The sequence below is a fragment of the Sarcophilus harrisii genome, chromosome 6 (genome assembly GCF_902635505.1).
Source record: "Sarcophilus harrisii chromosome 6, mSarHar1.11, whole genome shotgun sequence".
NCBI classification, from domain to species: domain Eukaryota; kingdom Metazoa; phylum Chordata; class Mammalia; order Dasyuromorphia; family Dasyuridae; genus Sarcophilus; species Sarcophilus harrisii.
This window is the reverse complement of record NC_045431.1, coordinates 226699444-226722826: the sequence shown is the minus strand read 5'-3', so window position 1 is coordinate 226722826 and position 23383 is coordinate 226699444. Positions and strand designations below refer to the sequence as shown.

Below are 23383 nucleotides of genomic sequence, written 5' to 3'. Positions count from 1 at the left end.
AAGATCATGCAAATATTCTGATTACCAGGTTCTAGTAATACTGAAATAATACTTCACCTACATGGAAGTTCAAGGATAAGAAGATTGATATGAAAAGAAAAGAAAAGAATGCTGATCTTTATGAGCATTTTGCATTTTTTCTTTGTTTTTGGCTCCCCTGCAGTGTCTAGCAATTTGAAGAGGCTTTGCCTCTCAACAAAAACAGTCCAAGAAAGAATAATAGAAGAATGGATCATACATAGCAGAAATTACATCACTCACAAAATATCATTCTCTCAATTATATCTCTCACTTAGCAGATTCTTGGCTTCTGGAATAAAAAGAAAATGGATGATTTATTTAAAGAAAAGAAGGATCACTATTTAACTAAGCTATTGAGAAGAGATGATATAGTGAGCATTAACTCATAAATATAGGAAGAGGAACAACTAAATTGTGCAATGTAGAGAATGCCAGGGCTGAAGTTAGGAAGGTTCATTTTATTGCATTCAAATCTGGGTAAAACATTCCTTATTTTTCTGTGACCCTGGGCAAAAGTTCCTTATCTATAAAATGAACTGGAGAAGAAAATGGCAAACTATTATAGTAACTCAGCAAAAAAACAAACAAATGAACTAACAAAAAAAAAAAAAAAAAACCTAAAGGAGTCATAGTTAGACACAAATGAAGCAACTTAACAACCACAGCAGCACTAAAAACAACAATACATAAATATATCACAAATATAAGATTAAATGAGAATGTAATTACACCAACAGCTTCACGGAGCCTTCAAGGAAGGCTTTATATAGAAAATGATTCTTGATTTGAGTTTTGAAAAAAAAATAACAACAAGGGATTATAAGAAGGAGATTAGAAAGGAGATTTGGGAAAGGGTTAGCATTTTGGATGTGTTAGCTTTATTCTGGAGAGTAGGCTGATTAAAATAATGAAGAAACAGAGAAACAACCAAAAAACGCCTTTATGTAATACTTCTGACATATCTTAGCTAAGTGAACTTAAGAAAGTCAACTAAACTCTTGGTGCCCCAAATCAACTTTTAAGAAGATAAGTTGCAGAGAATATGATGATTTCCTTTGATAGAGGGATTTTCCTCACTGGGCGTTCCTATATCAATGAAATTACAGGTATAAAATTGAAAGGGGGATAATGAATACTAATTTGATTAAATGAATGAAGAAAGTGTTGAAATGGAAATTTAGATTTGGTTGAGGTGTGTGGGTGTGTGTTTGTGTGTACAGCCTGTGAACACACATAATATATAGTCTATACTATGATAAATTCTCTTTAGGAAAAAAAAAAAACAGACCACTAAATTTTAGGAGTAAAAGAATTCTGAGAAAGAAAATTATACAGTGATTGCCAATCTTGAATTTTAGTTTAAATGAATGTCCCTGAGGGGCCACAAAAGTATCCCTGAGAAACCATAGGAAAATAAACTATCACTTCCATTTTCCTATCTCCAACATGAAAGCTTTTTTGAGTCCTGATCTTACAGTAGTGGATATATGTTTTAGGAATACTGATTATGCCTGTTCCTGAAGGGTTGATTTTAAAAGGTATGGTGAAACTGGAAATAGACCATTTAGAAAACCATAATCTAGGAGAATAAGAAGTCAACACTGAACTATTGTCATATCCCATTAGGACCTATCCATATCTTCACAAGTCAAAATCATTTTCTTAAAAGGAAATCATCTCTAACTATATTTCCGACAAATCAATTCTATTTATAAATATCCAGTGGTAGTTTGGCTAAAGAAGTTTTCCCATGTGTTATGGGCAGTTTGACATGAAAACATATAATACAATCAGTGACTCATACTTATCTTGTGCTTCCTATTACAAAAGCTGATTGGGGTATGTTGTTTTTGTAATTCTGTATAGCACTGGCTGCAACTGAGGACAAATTATTTTCGTCAGCCCCAGTTTTCTTCATTACCAAGTTATTTTGATGAGACAATGGCAATTATGAGATGCTCAGAAAAGTGTATAATGTAGAATAGTGTTTATTTAAATATTGTTAATCCAGCTCCAGGTATTTATTATAATAAGGTAATGATCTTACCATGAATTATCTGTTGGGTGAGATATGCAAATTGTTTACTAAGTTTAAGTCTGTACAAGGAAGGAAATTGTTTGTATTACTGCCTGAAAATGCTAATGAATAAATAGAAAATTTACTTTCAAGTCAATTATACATTAGGATATTTAGTTTTTAGCTGTCATTATTTTATAACATTAAAAGTAAAATTAAAGCAAACTTTAATGTGGTTTAAGTGAAAAAATTAATTTGCCTTTCTGGATGTCATTTTACTCATCCATAAAACGGTGTAGAATTGGTAGAGAAATATATGAACTTGAAAGCCTCTTCAAGCTCTAAATTTATGATTCTATGATCAGCTTAATCTATAATTATTAAGTAAAAATCGACTACCCAATAACATGTATGCAGAACATTAGGATATTTAAAGTGCTATTTCTATCCTCAAGTAGCTTATAATCCAAAACAGAAGATAAGGCATATGCATGATGTCAATGATTATTTTGATGTTTTTGCTATTTATTTGTTATTTAGATTTAGGCATAATAGTGTGTGGTTCAGAAATGGTGAGGGGTCACCATTTAATAAAAAAAAAAAGCTCGAGAGATCTCTAGAAGCAAAGCAAAGTTTATTATACATTCTCAGGAGAAGGGCGTCCCACCTGTGGAGCAGATAATGGAAGGGAGGAAGCACCTTCAGGGGGCAGGGTCAACATTTTTAAGTCCTACTGCAAATACCTCCTCCCACCACTGACCCTCATCCTTATTGGCTGAGGATGAGGATCTTACATTCTAAACAAGGAACTACCCAAGAAATTGAACTTGACCAATAAGTATATAGTTGCCCATATTTTACTGAAACAGGGAGAAAATGATGACATGGTAGGATAGCAGGAAGAGGACCTAAGTATGCCCTTGACTCAATCTTCAAAGTCCTTTAGGCCTACTCAAACTCTGAGTAGATGAAGCCTTACTCGATTTTCACAACTGTCTTAAAAGATCTCACCTCATTTCGTTCAATAAGGATAATAATAATAATAACAATAATACACATTTATATAGCTCTTCAAGCTTTTTGAAAAGAGCTAAATACATAAAAAACTTACAACCACTCTGGGAGGGAGGGGCCATTATAAGGGCCATTTTATAGATAAGGAAACTAAGGTAGACAGAGGTTTAGTGAATGAAGAAGGATTTGAAATGAGTTCTTCTTGACTATCTGCTCCACCTACTTAGCCAGCTACTTATTTCTTAGCAAAGTACCCAGCACTTAGTAGGGACTTAAGAAATCCTTGTAGACCATAAGAAAACAAAATAAAACACAGGAGTACTGCATCCTTGCCATAGATTATCCTAATTTACATCAAGGCACCTTTTTTCCCCCCTTGAATTTCTTAATCTAAAATCATTTTCTCTGAAAGATCTTTTCTCCCCTCTGTAATCCAGGTCTTAATCTCTTTGAAGTAGCACATCTTTTCTGAAACTTTTCCCAAAGACTATAATGTTTTGCCACTTACTGGCTATAAGATCTTTGATGAATCATTTTTTCATCTTGGATTTCTCCTATATAAACTGAGGAGGAGAGCTACATAATCTTTCAAGTCCATTCCAATTCTGATAACTCAATTATCATCACTTATTATTTTTTAAATATATATATATATATATATATATACTTATTTTCTTTTTTTTTTAATTAAAGCTTTTTATTTACAAAACATATGCATGGATAATTTTTCAACATTGACTCTTGCAAAACCTTTTGTCCCAAATATTCCCCTCCTTCCCTCCAACCCTTTCCTAGCTGGCAGGTAGTCCAATACATGTTAAATATGTTAAAATATATGTTAAATTCAATGTATGTATACATATTTATACAGTTATCTTGCTGCACAAGAAAAATCAGATCTAAAAAGAAAAAAAACTGTGAAGGAAAATAACAGAGTGAAAATGCTATGTTGTGGTCTACACTCATTTCTCATAGTCCTCTCTCTTTGTGTGGATGATTCTCTTCATTACTGAACAATTGGAACTGGTTTGAATCATCTCAATGGCCACATTCCATCAGGACTGATCATTTTTTAGTCTTCTTATTGCCGTAACAATGATCTCCTAGTTCTGCTAATTTCATTTACCATCAGTTCATGTAAGTCTCTCCAGGCCTCTCTGAAATCATCCTGGTGGTTGTTTCTTAAAGAACAATGATTTTTCGTAACATTCATATAACATAATTTATTCAGCCATTCTCCAGCTGATGGGCATCCACTCAGTTTCCAGTTTCTAGCCACTACAAAAAGTGCTGCCACAAACATTCGTGTACATGTGGGGCCCTTTCTGTCCTTTAAGATCTCTTTCTGATATAAGCATAGTAGAAACACTGTTTGAGGATGATTTCAGAAAGGCCTGGAGAGACTTACATGAACTGATGCTGAGTGAAATAAGCAGCACCAGGAGATCATTATATACTTCAACAACAATACTATATGATGACCAGTTCTGATGGATGTGGCCATCTCCAGCAATGAGATGAACCAAATCAGTTCCAATAGAGCAGTAAGGAATTGAACCAGCTACACCTAGCAAAAGAACTTTGGGAGATGACTATGAACCATTACATAGAATTCCCAATCCCTCTATTTTTGTCCACCTGCATTTTTGATTTCCTTCACAGGCTAATAGTACACTATTTCAAAGTCCGATTCTTTTTGTACAGCAAAATAATTGTTTGGGAAAAAAAAAATATATATATATATATATAGTATTTAACTTATACTTTAATATATTTAACATGTATTGATCAATCTGCCATCTGGGGGAAGGGGGGAGGAAAGAAGGGAAAAATTGGAACAAAAGGTTTGGCAATTGTTAATGCTGTAAAATTACCCATGCATATAACTTGTAAATAAAAAGCTATAATAAAAGAAAGAAAGAAAGACTGCTAGATCAAAGGGTATGCACAGTTTGATAAGTTTTTGAGCATAGTTCCAAACTGCTCTCCAGAATGGTTAGATCCATTCATAGTTTCACCAACAATGTATCAGTGTCCCAGTTTTCCCACACTCCAACATTGGTCATTATCATTTCCTGTCATCTTAGCCAATTTGACAAATATGTAGTGATATCTCAAAGTTGTCTTAATTTGCATTTCTCTGATCAACAGTGATTTGGAACACCTTTTCATATGATTACAAATAGTTTCAATTTCTTCATCTGAAAATTGTCTGTTCATATCCTTTGACCATTTATCAATTGGAAAATGGCTTGAACTATTATAAATTTGCATCAATTCTCTATATATTTTAGAAATGAGGTCTTTATCAGAACCTTTGAATGTAAACATGTTTTCCCAGTTTAATGCTTCACTTCTAACCTTGTCCACGTTAGTTTTGTTTCTACAAAAACTTTTTAACTTAATATAATCAAAGTTTTTTTTTATGATCAATAATGATCTCTAGTTCTTTGGTAGCAAATTCCTTCCTCCTCCACATATCTGAGACCTAAACTATCCTATGTTCTTCTAATTTGTTTATAATATATCATTCTTTATATCTAGATTATGAACCCATTTCAACCTTATCTTGGTATAAAGTGTGAGTTGTGGGTCAATGCCTAATTTCTGCCATATTAGTTTCCAATTTTTCCAGCAGTTTTTGTCAAATAGTGACTTTTATATCTCAAAAGCTGGGGCTTTTGCTATACTTATTGACTATTTTGTCCTGTGAACCTAACCTATTCCACTGATCAACTACTCTTTCTTAGCCAGTACCAAATGGTTTTGATGACTGCTGCTTTATAATATAGTTTTAGATCTGGTACAGGTTCATTTGCTTTTCTTTTCATTAATCCCCTTGAAATTCTTGACTTTTTGTTCTTCCAGCTGAATTTTATTTTTTTTAGGCTAGTAAAATAGTTTCTTGGGAGTTTGATTGTTATAGCACTAAATAAACAGATTAAGATAGTATTGTCATCTTTATTAATTCGCCCCATCTATCCAAGAGCACTTGATATTTTTTCCAGTTGCTTAGATCTGACTTTATTTGTGTAGACATCTTTAGTTCCTGCCTCTCCCTTGGCAAATAGATTCCCAAATATTTTATCCTTTCCACCGTTATTTTAAATGGAATTTCTCTTTGTATCTCTTGGATTTTGTTAGTGATGTATAAAAATGCTGATGATTTATGCTGATTTATTTTGTATCCTGCAACTTTGCTAAAGTTGTGGATTACTTTTAATAATTTTTTTAGTTGATTCTCTAGGATCACCACTTATTCTTATCTACAGCTCTGAAATCTCTACTTTGCCCTCAGGGAGAAATTCAAGCTCTTTTATTTCAGATTCATTCATTTTCCCCCTTCTACTCTAATTAGTTGCTTAAAATTTAGGGTGTTGTCTCTGATACTCTTTGTTCACCAAAGTTTGAACTCTATTTCTATATACAAAACAAATGTTCAATTAGCATGGAGTGATATAAATGTTAACTTTGTTTCTTCAGCAGTTTATGGACATACCCCTCATTTCCTGGATAAGGAAACTGTGGCCTGGAAAAGAGACACAATTTGCAAAAAGTTCATACCCATAGTAAATGATAGGGTTATGATTTGAACCTAGGATTTTCAACTGTGCCTCCTTTTTTATACAGCACCAGGCTAGAAGAGGCTGGAATTAAGAGTCTGGATTTTTGGTATTACTACTTTTTTTTTTTTTTTTAAATATCATTAGTAATAGAGTACCACTGTATATAAGTACAGAATAGGACTACAAAGCTGGATGAAAAAGAGGTTAGAATTTTAGCTGATAGCATGTCTCCTAGGAGTTAACAGTCTGATGCATTTTTTTCAAAATCTAAATCAACAACTGTAATGGATTTGGTTCTTTTCAACAACAAGATGATTCAAGGCAATTCCAATTTACTTGTGATGGAATGTGCCATCTGCATTCAGAGAGAGAAATATAAAGACTGAATGTAGATCAAAACATAGTATTTTATCTCTTGTTATTTTGTTGTTTCTTTGCTTTTTTTTTCTTTCTCATATTTTTTTCCACTATTGATCTGATTTTTGTTGCACAGCATGACATATATGGAAATATTAAGAAGAAGTGCATATATTTAACCTATATCAGATTGCTTGCTATCTTGAAGAAGGAGCAGAGAGGGAGAAAAAGCTTGAAACACAAGGTTTTGCAAAGGTGAATGTTGAAAACTATCTTTGCATGCATGTATTGGAAAAATGCTATAATATAACCAATTCTAAATCCATAATTAGTTGGAGCCACTATTTAATAGCAAACCCACCTCTACACAGAACCTGGATCTTTTTCTTTAGTTACAATATTAAATTCATAGTTTCCTGAAATGATAATTCATATGATCTTCTCCTACTCTGGACTGTTGCACAATTCATTCAGAAGATGGATATACTTGTTTGGTTTTTACATTTAAATGTTTTCCTAGCATAAATGTTATTTAATTGTTTTCGTTATTTCTGACTCTTCTTGACCCCATTTGGGTTTTTCTTGGCAAAGATACCAGAGGGAATTGCCATTTCATTCTCTGCTTCATTTTTATAGATGAGGAAAATGAGGTCAAACAGGGTTAAGTAACTTGCTCAGTGTCACGAAGTTAGTAAGTGTCTGAGGCTGGATTTGAACTCAGGAAGATGAATTTTCCATACTCCATGCATAGTGCTACTATGTACTCTGCCACCTAGCTACTATATACACAGATGTAGTACCAATCAAAAACAAGAAAAGTAGAAAACAAAGAAAAGAAAACAAAATTGAGTAGCATAAGACTGTGAATAGAGTGAAATTTTGACAAAAACTTGGCAGAAAATTTGGAAAACTTTTTCCAGTTCTTCAAATTATGTGAAATATGTGCATTTCAGTATTTCATATTTAATATATCACCCATTGAAATTTTCATAAATGCAAAATAACTTCATAGTCTGGTTTTTCATTTATTAATGTTGCTTTTGTGGAAAGCAGAAACATATTCTATTACTCAAATTCAGAATGACGAATCATTCCCTCAACTTGTAAAGCTAAGAATCTGGAAACTCCCACAGTGTCTTTGTCTCTATAGCATTTAACTAAGTTCCTATTTAATCACAAACTTTTCTTGTTATCCTGGAAAAAGTTAAAACCTTGAATTTATGTTCAAACTGTTACATGAGTACAAAATCGGCTTTCTAGCTTTTTATGAAAAAGAAAAGAAAGTTTCCATTGGTGATATACGAGTGAACCATATGCTATATTTTGTAAAAACCCAACTCAATGAACTTTGTCTGTAATAGATGAATAGGATATATTGATGGATTAATAATTAATAGGAGTGTGCTTCATTTTTTTTCCTTGATAAACTGGAGTTTCCAGTGAATGAAAACAAAATGGAGAAGGCTTTTAAGTTGATGTCATATGAAGACTGGTTAAAGAAGCTGAAGAAGTTTAGTCTATAATAGGGAACATTCAAAGAGAAAATGCTACTTATCTTTCAGCATTTGAATGGCTTTCAGATAAAGGGATTAAATTTGTAGTATTTGATCCTGAAGGACAAAACTAGGAACAAAAGGTAGAAGTTATAAAAATGCGGATTTCATTATGACATCAAGAAAAATTTCCTGAAAATTAAGGTAATTCATAAACAAACAAACAACAAAAAAAGATTCTTCTGTAGGCAGTGGCTTTTCATGTTCCCCCACTGAAGGTTTTCAAATAAAAACCTAGATAATTCTTTCCCACACACACACACACACACACACACACATATGTTAAAGAAAAAAAAAACTTTTTTTCACATGAACACAGCAATATCTTAGGCACATGATAGGCACTTGATAAATTCCTTTGATCAAGATATTGACTGATTTTGAGGAAATTGCTCCCAAGATCCAACTACAATGAAATTCAATGAGTCTGCGAGTATCTGACAGACTCTCAAATTGGCTAAGATGAAAGGAAAAAATAAAAATAAATGTTGAAGGAAAATCTTTGGAACATTAATACATTTTTGGTAGAGTTTTGAAATGATCCAACCATTCAGGAGAACAATTTGGAATTATGTCCAAAAGGCTATAAAACTGTGAATACCCTTTGATTCAACAGTGTCATTACTGGCTTGATATCCCAAAGATATCATAAAAGAGGAAAAAGGACTCATGCAAAAATGTTTATAGCAGCTCTTTTTGAAGTGTCAAGGAACTGGAAATGGATGCTCATCAATTAGAGAATGGCTGAATAATAGTATGGGAAAGTAATGGAATATTATTATTCTGTAAGAAATGATGAGCAGGCTGATTTCAGAACCTACATGAACTGATGCTAAATGAAGTGAACAGAACCAGGAGAACATTGTACATACAAACAAGACTATGTGATGATCAACTGTGATGGACTTGGCTCTTCTCAACAATGCAGTTATTCAAGGCTATTCCAAAATACTCGGAATGGAAAATGCCAAATGCATCCAGAGAGAGAATTGTGAAGACTGAATGTGTATCGTGTGCATTTTCACCTTTTTGTTCATTTGTTTTATTTCTCATGCCCTTCCCCTTTTGGGCTGATTTTTTCTTGCATGTGACAAATATAGATATATGTTTTAAAGGATTGGACATATTTAACTTATATCAGATTACTTGCTGTCTTGGGGAGGGGTAGGCAAAAAAGGGAGGAAGGAAAACTTAGAATACAAAGTTTTGAAGCAGGGGTGAGGATTAGCCATAGCAAGAGTAGAATCTTTAATTTAATTGATTGAACTGAATTATATGGTGTATAAATATACTGCACACTATTAAATAACAAGTGGATTTTATCGCCTTCACTCATCGTCATACTAGCCAAGTTCTCTATAAATACTGGAAAGTGGAAGACAGAATGTCAGAAAATTGAACACTGTACACACTAGATCAGAGTAGGGAGATCATTAGAATATGAAACCTAAAAGGTCAGGGATGAGGGAGGGGGAAACATAGGATATAACAAATGAAATGCAAAAGTTGGAAGGACTCATATAGCTCTTTCAGAGCCAGGAGAAAGATGTATTCAGTCAATAGAGATTGGTATTGAGATGTGGAATTGTATAAATGGCACAGTTACAAATGATATCCTCTTGTCATTGTGCCAAATGACACCAGCTAATCAGAAACAGAAATGTGAGACTCTGTAGTTGAAGTGATGAGTTGGCAACAAAGTGGTGGTAGGGTATTGATAGATGCTTAATGGAAATACAGCTGAGGGTGCTATTTATTGTAAAATCTGTGAGCACAGAAGGTTGAAAAGTCACTGTTTGCTCCAAAGCCTGTTATATTCATGCACTCAAAAGAGCAGAACAGGCTTGAGATGAACTAGTCTAGATGTGGGAAAGGAAAAGGGGATGGGGTACAGAAGAGGAAGAAGAAAAAAAAAACTGGCCTGGATTAAACTGTGGCTATATGTAAGCAAATACTATGGATCTGCTGGTTTATAATCTAGGGAAAATAGACCTTGAGGGATTGATTGCTTCTGAGGACTCAGACTACAAATGACTGGCCTCCAGACATTTAATTCAGTTTCCTTAAAAGGATGTAATTGAAGTATCTTCTGAAATGATTTAGGCCTGGTATGATCTTGGCACTTCCCACTGCTTTCATGGGCAGTCTTGATGATTGCACATTTGCTGGTTCTGGGAAGAATGGGAAGAAGGAGATCAGAAATCAATTATATTGAGCTATGGAGAAAAAATGGAGTCAAGCAATATTAGAATCTGCAGGTACTTTAGAACACAGAACTCAAAATGACATGAATGTCTGGAAATGTAGAACACAGAATATCCTCTGACCACCAGGGAAGACAAATTGATAGAGATGGAAGAGAATTTAGAGTGTAAGCATGGAATGTCAGTTAGAATGAGCCTTAGAATATGGAACATAGAATGTTTAAATTGAAGAGACCATACAAAATTTCTAGTCTAATGTTTGTTTTAAAAATGAGGAAATTTTAGATATAGCAGACAAATGGATTTGTCTAACACCAAGTAGATGGCAAACCCATGAATAGCACCCAAACCTTTTATTTCTCTGTCACACTTTTTCCATGACTAAATACTCTTATGAACACAGAACTCATAAGTTTTTTGGTAGATGTACTTTTTTTTCCAAAATCAAAGTCATTCTTGTGATGGAGAGTGTCATCTGCATCCAGAAAGAAGACTATGGGGACTAAATGTGGATCACAACATAGTATTTTCACCCTTTTTGTCATCATTTGCTTGATTTATTTTTCTTTCTCCTTTTTTTCTTTTTCAATCTGATTTTTCTTCTGTAATATGAAAAATATGGAAATATGTATAGAAGAATTACCCCTGTTTAACATCTATTGGATAATTTGCTGTTGGGGGGATAAGGGAGGCAGAAAAATTTGGAACACAAGATTTTGCAAGGGTGGATGTTGAAAACTATCTTTGCATGTATTTTAAAAATAAAAAGCTATTGTAAAAAAACAAAAACAACAAAAAAAATGAGTGACTATGACCTTACACTAGAATCAGAGGCTTGTCTTCAAACTAATGAGGAAAAAAATGAATCAAGTTGATACCTGTTCTTTGAATACTTTATTCCCTACTGGACCAACTCAAAGGTCCCTCTTCCTTTGTACATTCAAAGCTTGATTTGATTTGTTATCTATTCATTCATATTTGCATTTTTGATGATCAGTCACAATAGTCCTTTGGCATTGTAACAAAAATGCATTAGAAGCCAAAAGTAGGGAGGGTAACTTCTAGTCTTTATTCAATGGGGCTATTTTTTTTTTCATACAAATAAGATAAAAAGGTAATGTATAGAAGCTGACTCTGCCAACTTTTACTTCTTTCTCCACCTCATATGTATTTAACCATAAGAATGTACTGGACAATTTAAAGTTATTAAAGCCACACTCCATCCTTGTTTCTCTGGTACTGTTATATAGTCATATTAATTCTAAACCTGTCAATTCTTTGTCCACTCAGAGTAGGATACAGAGTTAGAAACAAAGTTTTAGAGGAAAAAAAGGGGAAAAAAAACATATCATCAAATTGTTTTTATATTTTTTTCAATGTCCAAATTTGTTTTTGTAGGGATAAATATATGTATGTGTATATACATTTATGCATATATACACATATACATATATACACAGACAGAGAAAGAGAAAGCGAATGTGTGTGTGTGTATGTGTATGTGTGTGTGTGTGTGTGTGTGTGTAAGAGATGTCAAGCTTTTACTGCAGAGGAGAGAACAGCCAATGTTAAGTCATTAACAAAGTACAATTTTTTGTTTTAGAAAAATTAGTCTCCAGTGCCATGACCTAACATAAATTGAATTTCAGATGTGATTTATTTCACCAAAAGATTATACTTAAGGGATCCTTTGAACATATTTTTATCATGGTCTTGACAGATTACTAAGATGAAAAGGAATTTAGAAATAGTGTAATAGTCAGATAACTAGCATTTATTAAGTGTTTATGATGTACTAGGCACTAAACTAAGCCCTGGAAGTATAGGAACAAGCTAAACAATAAAAAAGAAGGCCCTATTCCTCAGAGGATTGGTTTTCTAATAGAGGAAAACAATGAATAAAAAGAAAACTGAAAGGTATATGGAGGAAAGAGAAAGAACAAAGTTACCCAGTAGATTGAGAAGTCTTAGTAAAATGTGAGAAGATAGCTGACATGAATGCTTTTCTTATTATGGAAGTTCAGGGAAAAGCCATCCAATCAGAGAAGGGGACTTGAGGGATAGGCATTTCCAAGTTATAAATTCTACCACCTCAAACACTCCCCCCCCAAAAAAAACATATTTTATAGAAGCACTATGATACAGTGGGTAAATGAATGTTAAACTTGGAAACAGGAAGACCTAAGTTTAAATACTTAACAGATATTCTATGACAAGAGACAAGATAATTCAAATCTCAGTTACCTTAACTGTAAAAATTAAAATAATCTTCTGGCCTCACATACTTAACTCTTCCTGGCTGTGTGACACTGGGCAAGTCACTTAATCCTAATTGCCTCAGCAAAAAAAAAACAACATACATATATATATATATATATATATATATATATATATATATTTTCTTTAATTAAAAATTAAAATAATTATACCTGGTAATATTTGTCTCACAGAATAAAAAACTTGGAAAGCATGAAACTGCTGAATACATGCCAACATTTATTATGGAAGAAGTATCAATTCCAGAAATGTCAAATGATTTGCCCAAAAATCATAGATTATGGATAAAAACCTAAACAGGAATCTATAAAATATATAGCTAAAGCAAATCATCCTCCATAAGAGAAAATTGAAGCCCAGTAAGATGAAGTGAACTAACCAAGATCACACAAGTTAAAGTGGAGTTGGAGGTCAACATTTCTGGAGCCAAGTCCAATGTCCTTTCTACTCTACCACCATACTAGTCACCATCACAGCACAACTCATCCAGCTCTCCTCACTTTCAAACAAGTATTCATTTCATGATACTATTCATTCACTCATTCAGCATAAGATTATTGGGATAAAACTTGGGACTGAAAAATAGTCCTTTGAGTCAGAAGACCTGGGTATGAACCTCAGTCCGCACATTTAACAAACAGAGCCATAGCCCAGTTGTTTAACATTCCTTAGACTTAGTTTCTTCATCTACCAACTTCATCTGTAAAGCTTTTGTGGAGCATGGATATTGTAAACTTTTGATTGCCATAGAAATATGATCTGTTATTATTTTGAAGAAACTATTATGAAAAAAGATGCCAGAAATAGTCACAAAATTTGATGTTTAGAAGGAATGTCACATCATTGTTGTTCATCCCATAACTGAGAAAGATCCCTGACACAACAAACCTGATAAATTGGCAACTAAACTGCTTGAAGATCTCCAAGGAGGGAGAAACCCAGCACATCAAGAAGTATACCATTTCACTTTTGGACAGTTTTAATATATTTTTTTTCAATTTGGTTTTTTAAAAAATAGTATTTTATTTTCCCAGAAACATGCAAAGATAGCATTCAACATTTATCTTTGCAAAACCTTATGTTCCAATTTTTCTTCCTCCCTCCCCCATCTTGTCCCTTCCCAAGACAGCAAACAATCTAAACAGGTTAAATATGTGCATTCCTTTTAAAAATATTTCTCTGTTTGCTATTCTGTGCAAGAAAAGTCAGATCTAAAGAAAGAGGAAAACAAACTAGCAAACAACAAAAAAGGTGAAAATACTATGCTCTGATCCACATTCAGTTTCCATAGTTCTATCTCTGGATGTGGAAGATTCCTTCTATCTCAAATCTTTTGGAATTGCCTTGAATCACTGCATTTTGAAAAGAATCACAGTTGATCATCACATAATCTTGTTTTTTTTTTGTTTGTTTTTGTTTTTTGAACAGCTCTAATAAAAAAAAAAAAAAGCAAAAAACAAAAACAACTTTCCTCCCTTATCTCTTCATCAAGTCTAAATTGATCCCTTTTGTTTCTCCTGGGTCTGCTCTCTTGGGTCAAAATGAAATAGAATTATCTCTTCCACAAATCTGAATAAAGCCAATATGCCCATGTCCGCTGTGAGTAATCATTTCTCTGTGTTAAATATTCCTGTCTAGTGATTCATTCTAGTGATTGTCATAAGGTATGGATTATAGGCTCTTCACCATCTTTCCTTCTTCCTTTTACAGAACTTCCAGGTTATCAATATTCCTTTTTTAAAACCATGAGTCCCCAGCACTGAGAAAAGGACTTAATACAAGGTTTCCCTGCAGAAGGAAAATCCTGATTTTTTTGTGAATTTGAGGAAAGGGAAATAGAATTTAAGCATGGGCATAAAATAAAGGAGTATGTAAGTATGTCAGGATAACTAGGAGCAAAATTTAGAATTCTATGTCTTGAATTAGAAAAACTCATCGTATTGAGTTCAAATCTAGCTTCTAACCATACTAGCTTTGTGACTCTGGATGAGTCACATAATCCTGTTTTCCTCAATTTTCTCATCTATAAAATAAGTGCCAAATCACTCCAGTATCTGCCAAGAAAACCCCAAATGATGTCACAAAGAGTTAGACATGACTAAAAATGACTAAACGATGTCTCTCTCTCTCTCTCTCTCTCTCTCTCTCTCTCTCTCCCTCTCTCTCTCTCTCTCTTTGTGTGTGTGTGTGTGTGTGTGTGTCCTTGTAGGTGTTGCATGATGGATGGGGGAGATAAATACTTATTACATTACATTCCGCTCGAGGGTTATCATGAGATTTTTCTGTCTTATTTCAGCAGCCTAGAAAGAGAGATATTTGGTTGTAACCTAACTAATATTCTGCCTTCTCATACAGACATTGTTTTATAAGCTGCTGAAAATTTCACACAAAAATAAAAATAAAACACAGCTATTTGAATCTTTATTTGACTTGAAGATCTATGAGAAAATATAATAGAAGAACAAAATGGAAGCAAGTCATATGTTTCCATCAGTTCTCATTATAAGGTCAATATGGTAATTTATTACTTCAATATTAAGTTATCTGTATTATAGCTATTTATCACACTACTCATTGAAGGCAATCACATCTGATCTTGATCTTTTAAATTTTTATAACAATTGGGTCCTTGATTATGTATGTTTGTCAGAAGCCCCATTGAGATATGGAATGCTAGATGACACAAATGCAATAAAGATCTGAGATTCATTTTAGATTCAGTAAAACAATATTGGAAGATGAAATATGTCCTTCTGTTCGTTCCTGGCAGTTTGATTCTCATCACTTGCCATTACGTTTGTTATGTGTTAGAACATAAGTCTCAAATATTGGTTGCTTTTTTAAAGCACTATTTTCTCTGTTTTGGTTTTCAGTTTAAATGTCCCAAACCTTGTGGAAGAAAATATATGTGGAGACAATCACAGTAAATGGAGCAAATAGGCAAATGCAAATCCTGATGGCCAGGTTTGAAAAGGGTTATAATTGGAAGTATAATTTGTATATTAAAAATTTAAGTGATACAACCAAAATTTGCAGCACTGGAGATAAGACAATTAGCCATTAAGTCAAGGAACTTCTATTTCAGTTTGTAGAGACTGATTCCAGTTGGTTGGCAGAATCATATGGATGAAGAAAAAAAACATTAAGTTGTCTATCCCGTTATAATTCAATCTCTTTGCCATTAGTGATTCATTTACTCATTCATTGGATAAGTACCTCCAGTGTGTAGCACAATTCCTGCAACATAGTAGGTAATTTATTTTTTAAATTTTTTTCATAATTATAACTTTTTATTGACAGAAGTAGGTATTTTATTAATGATATTGATTAGCAATGGGGAAATGAGAATTTATTAAGTGATTATCATAAACCAGGCATGTTGCTTATTAGGAACCATTAGTTAAGGATAAAATGTTAAAGTGGAATGCTTTACTTCAAGGAGAAAGATACCCAAGAAGGAACAACAAAGCTAAAACCAAAACCTTTTTTATCTGGAATTGGTATTTGCCACTGGGCTAATTATCTTTATGTATAATGATTATTTTAGTTTGGTCTGGGAGAGTTCCTCATATTTTCAGGTTTGGTTATAGTTGTGTGAACAGATGTCGTGGGATGTGGCTATTATTGTGTATCTGTGGAAAAGCTTAAGATGGTCTGAGTCAGTCATCAGTACATATCACTGTCATCACTCATGTTTGTGTAGTGCTTTACATTTTAGAGGATATTTCTAAAACTTCATTTAAAACTTTTTGTTTGTTCCCACACCAACCCTGCTACCCTGTATTTTCAGTATAGTGACACTGCTTTCTTCCCACAAGATACTTTTTCTCCAAGCTTTATTCACTTTTACTGCCATCCATAAATCTTCTTCCCTCATCATTTCTATTTTCTAGCTTCCCTGCTTTCCCAGGAAAAATCCCAAACTCTACAAGAAAACTTTCCTGATCTGTTCATTCCTTTTCTATGTCCATTACCCTCAATTTGTCCGGTCTGTATCTTGTTTCTTCAAAGTTGGTTGCATATTGCCTCCCCAGCTAAATTATTACTTATTTGAGAATAACTGTTTTTAACCTTCCTTTGTATCTTTAGAGAATGGCAGAGTGACTGGCACATAGTAGGCACTTAATAATGCTTATTGTTGGTGGTGGTGGTGATGAAGATGCTGATGATGACAACTATCATTAACATCTAACTTCTCAGTATCCCAGAGAACTCTTTAAAACTATTAGTTCCATGAACTAACAAATGAATACAGATCTACATTGCAGATAGAATTTTTGTTATTGACATACATGTTCATATATAAAGTAGCATAATTAGTGCTATCTCTCAACACCCCTCCCAAATTTCATTTATTTGAAATGAAACTTACTAGATTTCAAGATATATGTACTGCTACCCTGAGCATTTCACCTTTAAAATGGAAGGATAGACTTTGTAAGCCTCAAAGAATAATAAAAATGTAAATTACTATTGTTTTTGTGATTTTCTCTGTATGTAAGTGAGAAGTAACATGCTAATGTATACAAATATACTTCTAACAATATATGTGAACATAGAGATCTAGCTAAAAAATATGAGAAAATTTTTGATTAATTAAAATGATCATTCTTTTTGAGTGTGTTGTAATCAAAGCAACTTTAAATATTTCCTGCAATCATCCTCTCTTGGCTTAACACCCTCTCTCTGGGAATATTTTTACCCCAGTTGGCAGAAGGGTGACAGATTGTGTGGCCTTGTTATATATAGATTATAGTCTAAACAAAGGAATCAACAGCTCATCCAAGTACCTTTGACTCTAGAGGACAATAACACTTTAAGGTAGAAACCTGCTGTATATGGTGGACATCTGCATAATGACTCAAATTAGCATAGCTTTACTTAGGATGGAATGTTGATTCCACAGAAAAGAGCAGAAGGTTATAAATTTCAGAGGTAGATATGGGAAGGGAGACTCTGGGGAACAAAAAGCCCTAGAACATCAACTCAATGTCATAGCCTTTTGGAAAGGGGGAAAGAGAATTTGTTTCAGATGTTGATTACCCATGAATCTCTGCTCATACCATGTCACAGAATAACTGTGCTTTGAAATCTTAGTTGTTCTTGGATATAGGTGCTCAAATAAAGGAGAGTTGATGACAAATAGGAATAGTCATATCAATTTTATTATGCTTACAAATCAAATGGGGAAGATGTTTATTATTGTCATGATCTCTTTTACTCTTTTTCACGTATTTTTGTGGGCAAGGAATTGCTTTGTCCAGATTTTTTATCCCTCAAAAATATGTTGCAGACATTCAGAAAATAGTGGATGATCAAGAAGAGAGAAAATGGAACTTTGCACTTATGTTAAGAAAGAATGTGATTTGCAATTCCCTTGTGGTGAATAAGCCATACTGGCTTCTGCCCAAAATAATAGCCAGAAAGTGAAAAATAAAGAGACATCATTTAAGGGAGTATTTCATATGTCTGTAGTTTATACTCCTTGTATTTGTATTTTGATTTTATCCTTTGCAAGAACATCTGAGTGTCCTGCAGGTCTAATGTTGAAGTAGAGACAGTAGGAATCCACTTCTGAAAGAAGCAATAGGCAACTGATTGGATTAGCCCAGACAGACCAGTGGAAATAAGAGAGAGAGAGAGAAAGGGAGAGAGAGGGAGACAGGGAGAGAGGGAAGAGGAGGGAAGAAGAGGGAGAGGGAGAATGAATTTACACTGAGCATTAGAAACAAGAAAGTTCAAGAAAGTGACATCAAGACTCACAAGTGGATTGGACTTAGGTGAGGCAAGATTGTTCAGAAACAACAGGCCCATTATCTCCTTCAGTGCTATTTGGGTCCAGAGGCAAGATATAGATGAAGCTGATTGGAGATGGCCCAGGTGCAGTAGGAGATCTTGGCCTTTTTAAGCTAAAGTCTTTCTCAGGTCTCCATTTATCTGAGGCATTCCTATTCAATGGTTAAGACTAGGTAAAATATGAAGCAAAGAATGGTCCTTTTACCTAGTTTTAAAAAAATCAATCTGAAGGGCAATGCCCTCTGGGTTTCTGACCAAACATAAGAAATTGCTACTTATACTCTAAGCTATCAGAGCCCGAAGGATGATATAATGAAGCTTGGGCTGCAACCTACTGTTAACCTATCACTGAGAGCCAGAGTGATTTGAATTTAAAACTGATCCTTAAAGAGAAATCCATAAACCTCAAATTGTAATTGCAAGGTTTCAGAGAACAAAATTTATATTCTTTTGGGCAAAGTACCTGCAGGTAAGGCTATGATTCCCTATGTCGACACAGAGAAAGGCTGAAAGGAAAGGAGGGAGGGAGGGAGGCAGGAAGGAGGGAAGGAAGGAAGGAAGAAAGAAAGGAAAGAAGGAAGGGAAGCAGGAAGGAAGGGAAGGAGAGAAGAAGGAAGGGAGGGAGGGAGGGAGGGAGGAAGGAAAGAAGAAAAGAAAGAAGGAAGGGAGAGAGAGTGAAGGAGGGAGAGAGGAGCTCCATTGCTTAATTTGAACTGACCAGTTGATTTTCCAGTGAGGCAACTACTACTCCTCACAGAATGTTGTGTTCTTTGTTCTCAAAGACGATCATGATATCAAAAAAGTATTAGTCACTTGACTTGCAAGTGATAATTAAGGTGTGGCTGTAGAAAGTCACCAACCTTACTCTGTTCTTGAGCCATCTGGCTCTAATGGCAAGATATGGATCAGGATTACTAGAAACTACCCCAGATGCAGGGAGAGTGCTTGGTGTGTTTTATTTTATTATTTTTTAGTGATAGGATTTTTTTTTTATTTTTCAAAATAAATGAAAAGATAGTTTTCTACATTCACACTTGCAAAACTGTGTTCTACATTTTTCTCCCTCCCTTCCTCCCACCCTCTCCACTAGACTAGTAATCTAATGTATATTAAACATGTACAATTGTTCTATACCTATTTCCACATTTATCATGCTGCACAATCCTTGGTGTATTTTAAAGCTAAATTCTTTTTTAGCTCGCAGTTTGTCTCGCAGGGGTCCTCAAACTTTGTAAATAGGGGGCCAGTTCACTGTCCCTCAGACTGTTGGAGGGCCATACTATAGTAAAAACAAAAACTTTGTTTTGTGGGCCTTTAAATAAAGAAACTTCATAGCCCTGGGTGAGGGGGATAAATGTCCTCAGCTCCCCTATCTGGCCCACTGGCTATAGTTTGAGGACCCCTGGAAGTATGCCCATTCAGTGATAAACCCAAGGTAAGAAATGAAACACAGAAGGACAAATGGGTAGCTGTTTATTGTCTGTGAACTAATTTTTTAAGCTAAGAGTCCATATGTTCTGGACTCTTTTGGTAATTTGATAAAACCGATGAATGTCATTTTTTTTGTTTAGTTGTTGTTTTGTATTGTTTTTGTTACATTTTGAGCTCTGAGTGAGTTGTCTGCCCCTCCCTCTTATTCTCACATTAGAGAAGACAAAAATTTTATTTCTTTATATATTAGCTATACAAAGATAGATTGATTTAAAACCATAAAATACATAATTCCATATATCTCATCTTTTGTCCTTTGTAGTTGATTTGAATGATCATATTACTCAGAATAGCTTGGTCATTCATAGTAACTCTTTGAATAATATTCTTATTACTATATACAATATTATCTTGTTTCTGCTTGCTCAATTCATTCTAGATTATTTCATGAAAGTCTTTCCATGTTTTTTCCCCCTAAAATGAATTTGTTTGTGAGTTCTTACACCATAGCAGTATTCTAACACAAAATGCCACAACTTTGTCAGCCATTCCCCAATTGATGGACATTCTCTCATTTTCTACTTCTTTGTCATCATAAAGAGAGTTGCTATAAATATTTTAGAACATATAGATTTTTTTTCTCTTTTTCTCTGATCACTTTGAGAAAAAGACTTAAGGTATTGCTGAGACAAAAGGTACAACTTTTACAACTCATTGAACATCATTCTAAATTTTTCTCCAAAATGGTTGGATCAGTTCACAGTTCCACCCACAGGATATTAATGTCTCATTTTCTACATCTCCTCCAATGTTTGTCATTTTTCTCTTCTATCATGCTAGCAAATCTGCTAGGTATGAGATCATATCTCCAAGTTGTTTTAATTTGCACTTCTCTAATCAATAATGACTTTCTTCCAAAAACAGCCTATTCATATCATTTGATTCATTAAAATTTTAATACATCCAACAAAATATATAGGATTGTACAGTCAACAATTATAATGAAATGCAATTATCAAACTATATTTTGTTTTAAAATTGTAGACTTCAGGTCAAGAATCCTTGCTAAGTGTTCATCTGAATCTTTCCTTTGTAGGGTTTATTGGCAGAGCAGAGAAGCCCTATGGGATTTAATAATATGGAAACATCCTGAACTTACAGGAGAAACACAGGGAAATATCTGTGTACAGAACACCTCCCTATGGATGATTTACTTCAGGTAAGGGAAAAGTGTCATTTACTTACAATTATTCAAAGATGTGTTGATGACTGGGTGCTTAATTAGATCTCTGTAATTATGATATTCATCGTTCTATGCTAACAGTTCTTCTTACATCCTGAATGCAAACTTGCACAGGTTGCTTATAGCTTAATATCTCACCTCCTCATCTCTTAAATTATGGCTTCATTTCCTTGCAAAGGAAAGGTGAGAAAAAAAGAGAAAAATACCATCTCATGAAAGTTTTAACAAATGTGATTTATGTAGAAGGGTGGGAGTCAAACTGTTCCTCAAGCAGATGTTTGATGGCCCAGGAGTTGAAAGAGTGGCAGATTGGACTGCCCAGGATTTCTTAGCATGAAAAGGTGCATGGAGTTATCTCCTCAGCTTCTGAAACCAAAATACCAGTTGGGTTATTAATATAGAACAAAGTATTTAGGAAAAATAGCTGGCTCCCTCTCCCCATTCCCTTTTGAAAATCTGGCACCATTGGGCAGCTGAATGTGATGACAAGAGAAAGATGTCTTCTGTTGAACTGCCAGGGGATCTGGGCTAATCAGAATGAATTATCAGGGGAGAAATTTAATTCCAATAAAGCTACAGGGGCTATCTATGAGCCCAGAACTCTGGCTGTGCCATACTCTCTGGTATGTGTACTCTACTACCAAACTCTAAGGCAAGTGAGCTTCTGTTTCTTTAGGACATACTCAAGCTTCTGAAATGGAAATGATAAGTTCTGTTTCACTGTGTTTGCTGCTTCTTATGTTTAAACCAAATGTTCAGGAGACTATTGTCAATAGCATGTTTCATTTCTTATTTTTAAGTTTCATTAATGTTTTCTCTTTCTTATACCCTCCTATTTCCTAGCGTATTTTCTAGTTCCTTTCAAATTTTTATTTGTAACAAAAGAAACAACTGAGCAAAACTTACCAATAAGACAATGACTTCTGACAGTATGTACTATATTGTCTCTCTTAGGAGAATGGCATTTTAAATTCTCTTTTCTATAGAATCAATATCATTTCTTCTAGTTAATCCAAACTTGAATACCTTACACTCATATTCTGTTTCTCTTTTGAGGTTTTTGGAGGTACTTTAAAATAGTCTGGAAGACCACTTGTTGGGGATGTTATACTGGGAAAGACCCTTTGGTATATGAGTTAGAATATCTTATATACATATATATGGACTAGAGGGTACTATACATATCTGTGTTGTGAAATATTTATATGTTGTGTCAATTAATGTAATTTATGTTCCTAAAGGTCAAGGACTACTTATTTTTCTAAGCCTTTGGATTCTTGGTACTTACCACAAAGCTTGGCAAATAGTAAATGTTTAATAAATGTTTGTTGATAGATGGATATAATTAGAACATAAAGACAAATATATATTAAAATGGAGAATATAAAGAACAAATAGGTATTTTGAGTACAGAAGTTTTTTTTAATCCCAAATATGACAATATTTATATTGTGATGGTAACCTTGAAGAAGTCACTTCTTTCTGTATGTCAACTTAATTAAATATTTAAAAAAGAATGTTATACTGGCTGCTTTATAAGTTTACTTCCAGATCACTTTCCTACATAAATAGGTGGCATCATATAGTACAAAGAACACTAAACTTGGAGCCCAAAGACTGGTTTTCTAACTCTGCTCTACCTATAATTAGCTTTTTGCCTGAATAAATTATTTCCCTCTTGAAATCAGTTTATTTAAAATGAGATTTTGTTGTCCTAGTAATAAAATTCTTAGGATATTTGTGCATTTGAAATTGAAAATATGCTATATTGAGTTACTTTAATATTTAAAAATGAATAAATCGAAGTACAATCTTGCAATTTACAAAGCCTTTAACTTACAACGACCTTGAGAGTTTTATCACCATTTTACAAATGAGGAAACCGAGGCTTAGAGATTTACCCA

General features: G+C 33.8%; 1 long non-coding RNA gene across 1 annotated transcript in view; it reads left to right on the top strand.

Moving 5' to 3' along the window:
* LOC116419840 overlaps nt 1–22252 on the top strand; it is an 826591-nt gene extending 804339 nt beyond the window's left edge. The window contains exon 4 of the long non-coding RNA XR_004230161.1: nt 21333–22252. This is a non-coding gene — a long non-coding RNA (uncharacterized LOC116419840). The remainder of the gene's footprint in view (nt 1–21332) is intronic.
* Nucleotides 22253–23383: the final 1131 nt, after the last annotated feature.